The sequence below is a fragment of the Corvus hawaiiensis genome, chromosome 4 (assembly GCF_020740725.1).
Source record: "Corvus hawaiiensis isolate bCorHaw1 chromosome 4, bCorHaw1.pri.cur, whole genome shotgun sequence".
In the NCBI taxonomy this organism is placed as follows: domain Eukaryota; kingdom Metazoa; phylum Chordata; class Aves; order Passeriformes; family Corvidae; genus Corvus; species Corvus hawaiiensis.
The window spans coordinates 35,689,558-35,702,482 of record NC_063216.1 but is presented as its reverse complement, the minus strand read 5'-3'; the positions used below and the strand labels follow the sequence as shown (position 1 = coordinate 35,702,482).

General features: G+C 36.5%; 1 long non-coding RNA gene across 1 annotated transcript in view; it reads right to left on the bottom strand.

Moving 5' to 3' along the window:
* The window catches only part of LOC125324572, a 154,950-nt gene that overhangs the window by 25,107 nt on the left and 116,918 nt on the right, over positions 1-12,925 (bottom strand). The window contains exons 5-7 of the long non-coding RNA XR_007203039.1: positions 8,867-8,901; positions 3,007-3,058; positions 208-306 (exon numbers count right to left, since the gene is read on the bottom strand). This is a non-coding gene — a long non-coding RNA (uncharacterized LOC125324572). The remainder of the gene's footprint in view (positions 1-207; positions 307-3,006; positions 3,059-8,866; positions 8,902-12,925) is intronic.

Genomic DNA, 12,925 nt, shown 5'->3' with positions numbered 1-12,925 from the left:
TTTAAGCCATCTGAAAGGAAAAAAATATATTGCATAAAAATATAATAAAAAAGCAAATGTCTTCATCTCATTCATGTAAGCTGAATCAACAGTGCAAACAAAATGGAATTGACTGAACAGTTGGAATATCATGATATTGGTACTGCAATTTCTTTAGCAGAAACGCAGACTTCAGTAAAGCCAGTAAAATAAAAGGAAGATTGTTACCAGTAGCTCTTCAAAACGTGTGTCAATATGAACTGCATCTTTTTGTCAGGTGAATGGAAAGAAGAGAAGCATGCTGAATGTATTTGAAGGTATGTTCACCTGTAAAAGCAGAAACAGGAAAAATCTTGTGCCAACTTTCCTGAAAAAAATATACTGTTTAGTTTAAATAGCCTTGTATGTTCTGCAATCCTATAAAAAATAACTGAATTTTTTTTTTTTTTTTTTTTTTTACTGGAGATTGTATTTAAAATAGTTTCTTTTCTGCCAACCTTGTGTCTTATAAGATATTTATATTTGTTGTATTTACTTTTTTTCCCATTGCCTTTAAATTTCATCTATGTGAACTCTTAAAAATAATGCCTGGTGGCTGAAATGCTCTTCTGGTGTTTTTCTGAAGTTAATTTCATCAGGGTATTCAATCTGAAAAATCTTACTGTCCTAAAAATTATTTCTTTCATAATTCTGGCCTGTATGAGGATGACTGTTCTTTTTGAGATTTGGAATGAAATTCAACATTCCATAAAACATTTGTATTTAAACCTGCATATGGTTCTCAGTTTGACTCTGGCAACCACGGATTTCTCTTCTACAAAATCCCCAATGCCTATTAGCTTACTTGTTTATATTAAATTTATCACTGTTGGTCATATGGGATTTATATGGGATTCTGATTTAATTACCAAACCCTCAATTTTTCTTATTATCTTACTTATATTGATGGTCACAGCTAAGCCTTATTATAATGGTTGACAGAAATGCTTCATTATGAAGACTGAAAAAAGTGACATTAAGTACCTCATCCTTCCCTGGATCATAAGTTGTCTGTACTCTTTCTTCTTTCAGTGGTGGGCCTGCATTTTCTGTTATCATTTCTTAAAGCAATGAAGATGAATGCATTTTGCACATATATTTAAAAGCAATACATGCCTTAGACATACAGTGTTCACCTCATTATTTTCAAACGTTTCCTGAGAATCCTGGGCTTAGTGTTCGAAAAACTAAAATGCTAAGTCAGATTCTATTAGCAATGAAAATATTTAAAAAGCTAATCATAAAAGAATGGCTGTCCTGTCAAAGAATCTTCTTGTTACATGTTATTGCCAAGTCTAAAATTCACAACTTGGAATTAAATTTGATATTCAGTCTCAAGAACAAATGAATTCCCTAGTAAAATATTAATCCCTAGTGAGTAGGGTGCTACAAACTGAAGAGAAATCTGGGGAAAATGAATCCAATAACAACTGACATAACAGCCATATGTAGGTCAGGAACTGGAACTGCAGAAATTTTATATTACATTTGGTCTGTTCTAATAATCCCTTCTCAGATGTGAAATTAATCTAAATTCTTTTTCCAAAATAATGAATTTTGCTTAATATAGAAGGATGTATATGTAGGAGAAGGCTTCTAAAGATAGAACTAATAATATTTCAACAATTTTATTTATCAGAAATGTTATTTGTGTCTTTTGGGGGTGTTAGTTGTTAAAAATATTCATTAATTAAAGAAGGCTCTTTTTCTGCAAACCATCTGGCTGTTCTTTTCCAGTCTGCCAATGAAGTCATGCTACAGAAATGGTGATATGACAGTTATTTCTTTGCCAACAGATGATACCCTCAAAATTAGATATTATGGCTTCACCGAGAAGTTCAGTCAGTAAGAAAGATATTTATTCCAATATTTTTTGGTGTTTTCCCCACATTTTTCTACTTATTTCTTTAAAAACAAGCAGAGTATTAAGTTTTTCCATACGCACCCACAAATGTTTTACATTTTATGTACAAAGAAGTCTGCCTAAAATTGTGACCACTTAAATGTAACTTTGACAGGAAGGGAATCTGATCTGCAAAGAGTCGGTGTATCTGCATGGCATTCATGTGTAGTTTATGTGGGTTTTACACTATCTGTTACGCTGATCTGCTATTAATGCAAACTGTTAAGCTTTACTGTCACAGGGATACTTCACACACAAGAAAATTAGGAGGTGATGCCAAAACCTTATCTGATTTATGTGTCAAAATTTGGGATAGAACCACTGGCTTTAACCCTATTTCAGCAGTGAAACAGTAACAGATTTGGGGTCACAAGTTCTGCTCTGCTGCTTGTACAAACCATGGCACAAAGTAAAGAACGATAAAGCTGATGGCTTTAGAAGTCCAGGTAAGGCAGCCTGCATGGAGGAGCTGCCATTCAAGGGTAGCTTTTAATATTCAAAATGTGTTTGGTGAAGAGGAGCATCCAGAAGCCAGCTTGCAAACTATGAGCAGAGGTGTCTGTTGAGCGGCTGTCTTTGCTCCTTTCTGTATATTTTGCAAAAATTAGGTCCCCTGAGACGTTTCAAGATAATACTTTGGTTGTTTTAAAGAGTTTACTGTGAAGTCTGTTACACACTCTGTTTCATCTGACAGCACGAAGATGAATTTTAATGATGCACCTAAGACTTGTTTTGTTGAACTTCATGACCATGGTATATATCATATGAAAGTGTGGAGCTGCCTCCTCTTCATGTTCACAAGTCATTTCTACTGATGTTAGGAAACAGGCAGCAAAGATCAGTTTCAAGAAAGAGTTAAGGGTTTGAAATATTGATGATATTTAGCTCCTTAAATTATAAAGCAGACACACTTACATCACAGGGCTTTTTTGTTGTGATTATTATTTTTGTGCTTGTCTTTTAATTGTGGAAGTTTTTCCACCCAAGTGCTTTTTTGATTGACATAAGAAGCATCATCTTTCCTGAGCAGGCTAACTGGTTTTTACTGCTGAGTAATTCACATGAAATTTAATTAAGCCTTTGACCTGATGTCCCAGTTGCTTCTTGGCACAGGAGGAGTCTAGGCCACTTTGTTTCCTAGGAAACCAAAAAGAAAGTCCCTGTTACCATTGCAAAGAATTTAAATTTCCTTGATTTTATACAGCAAAATATCATGCTACAGTAGCTATATTATTTTCTGTTCCTTACGCCTTGGGAGGTTACAGTTAGTGCTCAAAGAGAGGCATTTGTTCTTCTAAGCTTTGTTTAACATCCAAAGAAATGCTACATGATTTTTCTGGTTCTATAGATACTTGCTATGTTTTTCTTTACAATATGCCTTTACCCATTGAAACATTTCTGGTATTTTACTGAATGAGTCAATGATAAAGTTGAGTCAGTAGACATCAGCAAGAATTCAAATTCAAATCATCCAAATAGTTCACTTCTTAAAACCTGGGTAATTTAATTTCTGAGGTGGAATTACTCTGTTCTGTGTTTCTGTGAACCTCTGAGAAGGTTACTCTGACATATCTCATGCTTTAGGTGAATGCTAAAGCAACTCAGCAGATTAATAACAAAAGCAGATCACAGGTTTTTTTCTGTTAACTTGCTGGATCAAAACCACAGCTGTAGCAGGCAGCAATGCTGAATTCCCTATACACCTTCAGTTAACATTAACAGAATTCAGCTTTCTTGTGTCAAAATAACAGAGGAAATTTTTCATGAGTATCATAAATGGGATAATTTATACTTTTTATATAATGAGAATAAAATTAAAGCAATTAGAATAGACTATTTTGGATTTATTTTTCATCACAATGAGCTGGTTAGAGACCAACACTCACCACAAAAAAAAAAGAAAAACCAGCTCAAATTTTTCCCCAAGTCTGTGTTCAACTGGCCATACCATTTGGCTTTAAATAGTACTATGCATCAACTAAATCTTCTCGTACGGCTGCATGTCCCTTATTTAGATTTATATCCATTATAAATCTATATGCACATAGAGGAAGAAGCTCTACTGCAGGGAGAAGTAAAGCAATTGCCAGTAAAACAAATCTTAAAGCCATTGCATTTTGATGAGTTTCAATTGTGACAACAAATCAGAAGACTTAACATCAGTGAATACAGCTCATATGGACTTTGATCGCTTCCAACAGATCACATTGCTTTGATTAAAGGATGTAAGAGAAGCCTTTATGTCTGGCTCTGTTGAAATAATTAGCCAAATTTTTATGGGCTCAAATGGGCCAGGATTTCATGCTTTAATGTCAGGAAAAAAAGAACAAGTCCTCTTGAAGAACTGATGCATTTGCTTTACAGTTATAGGAGTATACCTTTCCTATTGCAATCCTAAACAATTAAACATCAGAATAGCATTCAGTTAAAAGCTGGTGCTGTGAGAAGGGACTATCAGTACTTGTTCTGTTTAACTCTAAAAGGCCAACTCTTTTATTTAACAGGTTAGGTGATGATGTGTGTAGTGTCTTTTTACTTGTAGAAAGTTTTTCATCTCTTTTAGACAGGTGTATAACAAGGAAGACCTCTGTCTTTCTACACACATTAGAAAAAAACACCTGTTCAGTAATCTTGGAGCTGTGGATGGCCCACTCCTGGAAGTGTTCAAGGCGAGGCTGGCTGGGGTTTTGAGCAACCTGGTCTAGTGGAAGGTGCCCTGCTCATGGCAGAGGATTTGGAACTAGATGGCCTTTAAGAACTCTTCTAACCAAATCATTCTCTGATTATTTGATTGATTGATTGTTCTATTCCATGATTAATGACATCAAGTGGTTCAACAATGACATAGACTGTACATCTGGGAGTGGAGACTGTCTCAGTGTTTTGAATTTGCAGCAGTACTTGAAAGAGAGTTGGTAAGAAGGGAATCCTTATGTAGCTATTTTTCTTGAGAGCTGATTTATCTTTCATGTTACTGTACTCATGGTCTTAGGCAATTGGCACATGTTTTTGTACATCAGTGAAAAGAACATAATGAACGGGACAAGTGCTGGCATCTGAATTTATGGTTTGTGTTCTCAAAAATTTTCTTTCCTCTGTGAAAGTGTCTCCCTGTTCCCTCCACTGCTGTAAACTGTGTTAGCTCCTAAAATAACTTTAAAATAACCAGTATTATTGTAGTTTTCATCTACTGCTATAAATACATCATTCTGAGAAATATATTCATGTGATTTACCAATGCCATGAAATTTAGGATCTTATGAAATCTCAGCTAACTTTTCCTTGTATGGTTTAAAATACTCTCAGCATATTCTGTTTAAGGATAATGTAATTTGAGGAGAAAAAAGATTTCACAAGTGCATTCTTTAGCCAGTATCTATATTACCTTTTCTTTGCTAATTGCATGTAAAATCTGCAGATGCTGTGATTTTTAATCTTGCAATATTCTTAATGTAACTATGTATTTCTTCCCCTCCACCCTGAGCGCCCAACTGATGTTATATATTCTAAAGCTACGTATTCCCCTATTTGTATTTTGTGTTTCATATGGAGATAAGTGGGGATGAAATGTTTTGTCTTTATGCTGAGCCCTGCAGCCCCAAACAGTTACTCAAGATTTGTCTGCTTCTGCTGCTGTCTAATCTCAAGTTGAAGCTGGAATGTGAAGTAAGATTTAAAAGGTTCATCATCTTCTTCTATCCCCTAAACACACAAACATCTTCAGTGCAGTTATTAAAAAAAACCCCACAGTCCTTCATCTGCTGTTAAAGAATCATTGCCTGCCCGTGTCAGCAATAAGAGAAGTGTAGAAAGAAGAGTGAAGGACTATTTCTCAAAATTGTCTCATAGATTTGTAAAACAGTTTCAGGAAATGATTCTTAATATTTCACATTATGTATGATGAGCATTTATGAAAACCTTCCCGAGCTTCTCTTTCTTCAGAAATGCACATGTTGAGTAAACATTGGTTTCATTTTTTAAAAGTTATTATTATAGAAGCATGTTGAAAAAGAATCCTGCAGCTGTTACCTTTTAGGAAAAATGTATAGCAATAGTTGGTGATATTTTCTCTCACAAAATGCTTAAATTTTTAGACACTTGTAATTTTGTCATTAAAGTGAATAAACCAGATATTTAGAGGGTTGAGCAGGGTTTTTTTATTTCTTTCTGTTTATTTTTTCTCTTCCAATTGCATTAACAGCTTCCAAGTTTTGGGATGCCAGGATAATAGATTTCGAATTTTGGCGAGAAATGAAACAATAGTAAACATAGATTGGAATCAGTATGAGTGATGCTGTTCAATGTCAACAGTGACTAAAATTGCCTTCCAAATCACTGATGCTCTGTGGGTCTGTTTTCCTTAAATTAATTTCTGCTTTTTGAAGATCGTCAATTTAAATTGCAAGTCATGTACCTAGTGACTCCTTCATCTGACTCACATCACCATTTCCAGAGCAACCTGATGATGCATGTTGTGGACGAATTCACATTTGAGGGCCACATTTCATATCCTATTCATTTCATTTTATTATGCCTACCCTTTTTACAACAAAGGGATCATTAATGTTTCAATGCTACTAAATGTAAAAAAAGGAGACTGTTAGTTTAATTTCAGCTTCTGTGAGTAGTCTTGGTTTTAAGCACTGCTTCAGAGGCAGTGACTGAGCACATTTCATCTTCCATACAAATTGAAGCCAGTGAAATAAGATACCTAGCATTTGTAAAGTCAGTTAAATACAGTAAGTGCAGTACATAAAAATATAATAACAATTGCCCTCTCATTTCCCTAGTTCTATATTTGTATAAAGATTGTGACAGATGGGAGGATGGAAAGCCAGAGCTCAGAAACAAGAACTGTAAAGAAGAAAAGAAACAGCACAGACCCTGTCTGCTCTTAGAGAGATGAAGAAAGTTAAGAATTCATACTCTCTTAGGCAACACAGTTCTAGAGGTGAGAGGTTGCAAAACTCTCAGATCTGTTTTGAATCCTCCTCCATTCTCAGGAGGCTTATATAGAAACACAACCCCAGTGTTTCACATTTATTTAGTTAAGCCTCCCTTCTTGTCATAGATGAACTTGAGATGAAATCCTGGCCTGAGTGAAGTCAGTGAAATATTTCCTGGCAACTGCATGGAACAGAGTGACACTGTATATGCAGTACACCCTCTCTGTTGCTTTCCTCCCTTTATCTTCAACACTATCAAAGTGTAAATATTTTCCTCTCTTTAATGACTGTGACTTCCTGGTAGAAGTTGTATAACAGTGTTTGCGCAAAACCATTCTATAACTATACGTAACACACAGTTTCTGAGACCAAGGTCTCAAAGGTATCTATCAGGAGATGTGGAAATATATTTTTACCTTAACAAGAGCTTATTTGATTGACAAGAAAAGATCTTTTATGGTGGTCTGTCTAACCTACTGAGCTAATGTGTTTCAATTTGCACAAGAGCACCTTAAACTTGTGAAAGATTTGGATTGGAAATGTCCTGAAGGCTAAGGCCTCCATGTATGACTGTATAAAAGAAGGGGAAGAGAGCATGCTGATGATGGTTGGAAGGCATACTGGACTATTGGAGGTGTGAGATACCACATTTCCCTAAATCCCACCTTCTGTTGGGATTTGGAATAGTAGTTATTTGTTTCAATAGATACTATATCTGTCTTGTTTCCCAGGCAGAGCAACCTGCTTTCTGCAGCTGCCACACTAATAGCTGGAGCCTGCTCAAACCAAAAAACCTTTTCTCTCATATGAGAACTTACTTGCTCTGAATGAAACACTACTGGTTAGAGGCTGAGGTTAAAAGCAGCAAATCTGAGAATCACCTGACCTGTCTCCATCTTTGTGATATCTAGGCCAGGGTTTTCCTAGCTGCAAAACACTTTGAGGGTTTTGTTTGTCTTTTTGTTTTCTTTTCCTTTTCATGGTCACATTTCACTTTAAACATGGGAGCAATGTTCAGATTAAAGTTACTGCCCACTCCGGTGGTTCACTTTGCATGTGCTGATCCTCATGTAACATCTAAAGTCTTAACACATACATTCTAGTAGAAATTAGGCTATGATTCCCATGTCAGTCAAAACATTAGGAAAGAATTAAAGTTTTCAGTTCCCAGGGAGGATCACAGAATAATGTTAGGCCACTCACGGCCTGTCACTATCTGATATGCTAAGGATTAGGGAAAACTCAAAATTCAGGCTTTTCCAGATAAGGCAGACTACTTTGTGTAACAGTAGCTTCTTTCTTTCTGTGAAAAAATGAATTGAATATATTGCTTTAATCTTAGACAGATGAAGGCCTAGTGTACAAAGCCCTCAAAAATTCATCACAATGAGGGTAAATTGTGGTATTTCCTATCCAGTTAGCTGAACAGCAGCCAGAGAGAGTTTAAAATCAACAGATGGCAACTGCTTCAATCCTGTATCATCGTCTGCCTTATTTTACTTTGTCTTTCTGTTTTGGTTAGCTAGCCTGCAGGAATATAATCTCTTTAAATCTAGAAAAGGAAACCCTGCAATAATCTATCACCCCATGAAGTTATCCCTTTTTTTCCCTAATGTAACACTTAGAAATGTGACAAGTGACTGTTGTCCTGCCAAAAGGCAAAGCTGGAGACTGAAAGGAGCATAAAGCAGAAATTGTGAACAAAGAAAAAACCAAATAGCAAAAAATCAAGAGACATCAAAGTTCTCTATTCCATCTACCTGAACTGTGGCAAGATCATCTATATCTAAGGTATATATGAAAAAATATTTTATTATTTTACTCCCAAAGAGTGACCTGTAGTATCTAGGAAGCCTGGCAGAATTCTTTCCTATTGTAAATTTGGATTTTCAAAAATCTTAACTTTTCAAGAAATTTTCATTTTTTAAATTTTGTTCTGCTAAAATCAGCACTAAAGATCATATTAACCACAGGGAGATAGAGCTAAGCAAACACTTACCACTCCTAGAAATCCTTTTTGCAACTCTTAGCACCCTGGAACAATAATGGATAGAAATCAATCACAGAACAGTGGATTGGAAAGGAGGACACTGAGGACTGGAAGCCACAACTGAGGCCTCCATTTCTGCCACAAAAAAAAAAAAAAAAACCAAACCAAAAAAACCCCCAGTCTTTGCATCTCTAGCAGTAAAATCTTCCCTGTAAAGAAAACACCCAAGTGTATATTCCAGCAGAAGGCTCTCTGAGTTCAGCTGAGATCTGATTCATTACAAACTGATTATGAGCTTCAGGATTTTACATGTTGATCCTTATTAGCCCATTTAGGTAATGTACAGAGCTGCACTGCTGGCAAGTTTGACTGCAAAGCAGAAAGTCAAATATTCTTCTCTCTGTTGCTGTTAATTTTACCTGCAAGTTTCCATGGGTGCCTTTACTTTGACCAGCGTTGTACTTAAATCCTGGACAAAACAATATTCTCCAAAAGAACTAATATTGCATCTGAAGTCTATTGCACCTGATACCTTTGCATTTCCTTACATTAGAATCTCTCTAACTTGGATCCCTTGCCAAAGTGTTTTCAAATTGTTTGTTTTCTGCTGAAGCTTGTTAAGGGCTTTCTCTTTAAAATTTTTTGCTTAGTTATTCTTCAAGCATAATTTTTTTTTCTTAGGGTGAATTAATTCCTATGATCCCATTACAAATTCAAATCTGTTGTTTCATGCTAGTTTGCCTTATTTTATGCTAAATTGCATATCTTAATTGTGATTGTGCAGTCAGTCATTTTAAATTGAATTGGGTGCCTTGCTCACTGCCAGGTATACTAGGCTTCACAAACTCTGAGATTTGTGGCAGGAAGCCTGGATCTGTACAGTTGTGTATGCTTAGGTTCTGGTCTTGGCAAGGTATATTTTCACACCAGAATTCACTGATTGCCAAAATACATTGGCTTTTATCCTAGTCCTGTTCTAATCAGGCCACTGGCAACTCAGAAACTCATGAAATGGGAAATGGAAAACAAACAGATTGTTATTTTAATTCAATGCCAAGAAAGAACCTGAAACGGCAGCATATTCAGTTACACAAATGGTAGAAGGAATCTAGAAAAGAAGGCATTTGGCTTCCAGTGAAAGCACTGGTTGGAGAAATTTTAGAGAAAGGGTGCAATCAACAGGACAATACGTTATGAAAGTTAGATGGAACTGTGCCAGGGGCAGCTTAATACTATATGCTAAGGAGAGCTTAAAGTCAAATCAAATTACTGCCCTGGCTGCTTTGATAGAGTTTGTACAGATTCATCTGTGTGGAACACGAAATCTGTACAGATCGAAATCCAGGGCCTCAGCAGGGAGAATACAGTGCTGGGTCTATATCATTGACAGCACAATCAGGACAGCAGCACTGACTGCAACGTGTAGAGACAGATCAGGTCAAGGAGGCAGCAAGGGCAGAAAAAACAACCTTATTGTATTACTTCAATTACCCCCATCCTAACTGGGCAAATGTCACAGGGGAGCATGAAGCAGAGTTAAAATGTTTAGGTTCTCTCTATGGTTGCTGATTGAGTGCTCGAGAGGAAGTAGCATCCTTAGCTTGGTGCCAAACTATATCCAGGGTCATGTTCAAAAATCTGTTTTCAGAAGTGCTGCTCTGTAAAACTGGGCATGAGGTTCCCAGTGGGCTTCTCTACAGATCCACCACAGCCATGCTTAGCTTCAAAGACAACCATGTCAAGATCAGGGAGTTTGTTTAAAAGAAGAAGGAACAGCTAAAAGAGTATATTTTATTGGGCAGCACTAGAAGGACATGACCCTGCTCAAGGGAGAAACAGAGAAGTTCTTAAAGGGGAGATCTAGGGCTGCTTCCACAGAGGGAACAGCTAAGGACCTTTCGCAGCTGGCTCAGAGGAGAAGTGACGGTGTCAACCAAATCGTGTGCGGCACTGAGAGGATGGAGGGAGGTTGACTCCATGATCTCTCCCAGTCAAGGAAAAACTGATGGTCAAATGGAGCTAAAAGAAACCAGGTTCAAAGCAAACAAATTGGTGTGGTTCTTCAAGCAACAGAGAAACATTCAGTCAGCTTCCTCACTAAAGAGTTTTGCAGGTGCAAAAATTTCAACATAGTTCAAGGGGAGACAAGTCTTGGAAGAGAGAGATTTTTTTGGGTTACCAATCATATAAGTCATAGTAGGCCCAGGAATTCTTAGCTGAAAATGTCTGGAGGTAGGAAAACTGTTAAGAAGAAATATCCTATAAGTTTGCTCTATTCTTAGTCTTCCCTAGGCATCTGTTTATGGCTACTGTTTTATTCCCCCAAGATACTTTTATTGTGCCAGGGGAAACATAAGAGTTCAGGGAGGCTCAAGGAAGAACCATCAAGTTGCCGGAAGACCTCATCCTGTCCTATTTCATCAGGAATGGTTATTGTTAGAGATAGAATAGTGGGCTCAATGAAGAGTTCACAGGGTCTACATTGCCCCAAACCAGCAAACCAATGTATTTTTCAAGCCCAAGGGGAAACTGGAGAGAAACAAGTTTAACCCTGCAAGTACAAGAGAGCAACTATACTGAGTCACCTGTCCTTGTGGCTGCTGCCTGAGATCTGGTCACAGCTGGCAGAGGCACTTTGGGGGGCCGGGGAGCACTGGTCAGCTCTTCACTCATCAAACCTATGCTCTTGACACCTGAATTCTAAAAAGGGCAGAGAAATGGGCAAAGCAGTAAGTGATGAAATTAATCAATTAATTTTTATAGGAAAAAACCCCACCTTTTTGATGAGTGCCCGGTTGTAATGGGATAGAAAAGCAGGAGAAAAATGCCAACCAGCTGTATGTAAGTCACTGGGCAGACTTTCAGAGAGCAGAATTTCTGCAGCTTTAGCAAAGTGCCAATCTCTGAATTCAGGGCAATAACATCAAAGACATTTGATGTTATTTTGATGTTCATTGGTAGTCCTTCAAGAATAATTTTTCAGCTAGAGTAGGAAAAATATGAAGACTCCTTCATGCTGTGTTTCAAGGCATCTCAGAATTTTAAACCAAAACTATGTATAGATTACACTAGGTTTGCCTTGGATTGACATACATATCGGCATATATTGTCTACCTATCTGCCTTTGAACAGAATAGAACTTGATAATGTGAATAGTCACAGTCATTGTCTTTTCTTGTATTATTTTTGACTAAACATATATTCAGCATTAATTTGCATGTAACCTAGGAGTCTTAGCATGTTTTTTTTAAAAGGATGAAATCAACAATGTTCTATAGAAATTCCTTTTTTGGTAACAAGCTGAGGGCATCAGTGTCCCTGTTGCACTGTTTAATATTTATCTTTAGAATTCTAAAGAAGTTTATAATTTTTTAGTAAGCTTAATAAGGGAGGCCAAAAGTACATAGGAAAGCCCTTTCTTCTTTTAAATTGAAAACTGTTGTGCTTTTCTGCAATGGATTATTTTACTGTTTTCAGATAGCAGACCACACACTAATTTTCTTTCTCAAAAAAAACCCATCTCACATTGCATGACCCAATGAAACAAGCACTGAAAACAAGTATCTGTTGCTTGTATATTTTACTTAACTGTTTTGTAAGAAAGAAGCCTGCATAAAAGCTTGACCTTTTGAATCATTTCAAAGATTCAGTGGACAAGTTGAATCTGATATGTACTTCTTTATGTACTTCAAAGAGCTTGCTTCTTTAGTAAGTGAGTCATTATTAAAATTTACATAGGAATTCAGCAATGAGGTGCAGCATGTTCTGTTTGTAATTATGTCATGAGTATAATTATCAAACTCAGTGAATGCACGCATGTACATTCCCCTTTATGAGAAGGCAAACATCAGTGTTTGGCCATACTTCATAACATTATCTGTAGGGCTCATTCATTTTTTTTAATTTTTATTCAATATTATTGTAAGTAAAAAGACTAATTATTGCAAATAATGCATGTCAATAATGGAACCTCTCAAGGAAAATACCTCATAATTACTGTACGCCTGAGCTGAAGAGAAGAAAAAGAAACAAAGCTCCAGATCTGTTTTATAGTACTTTCATCAGATG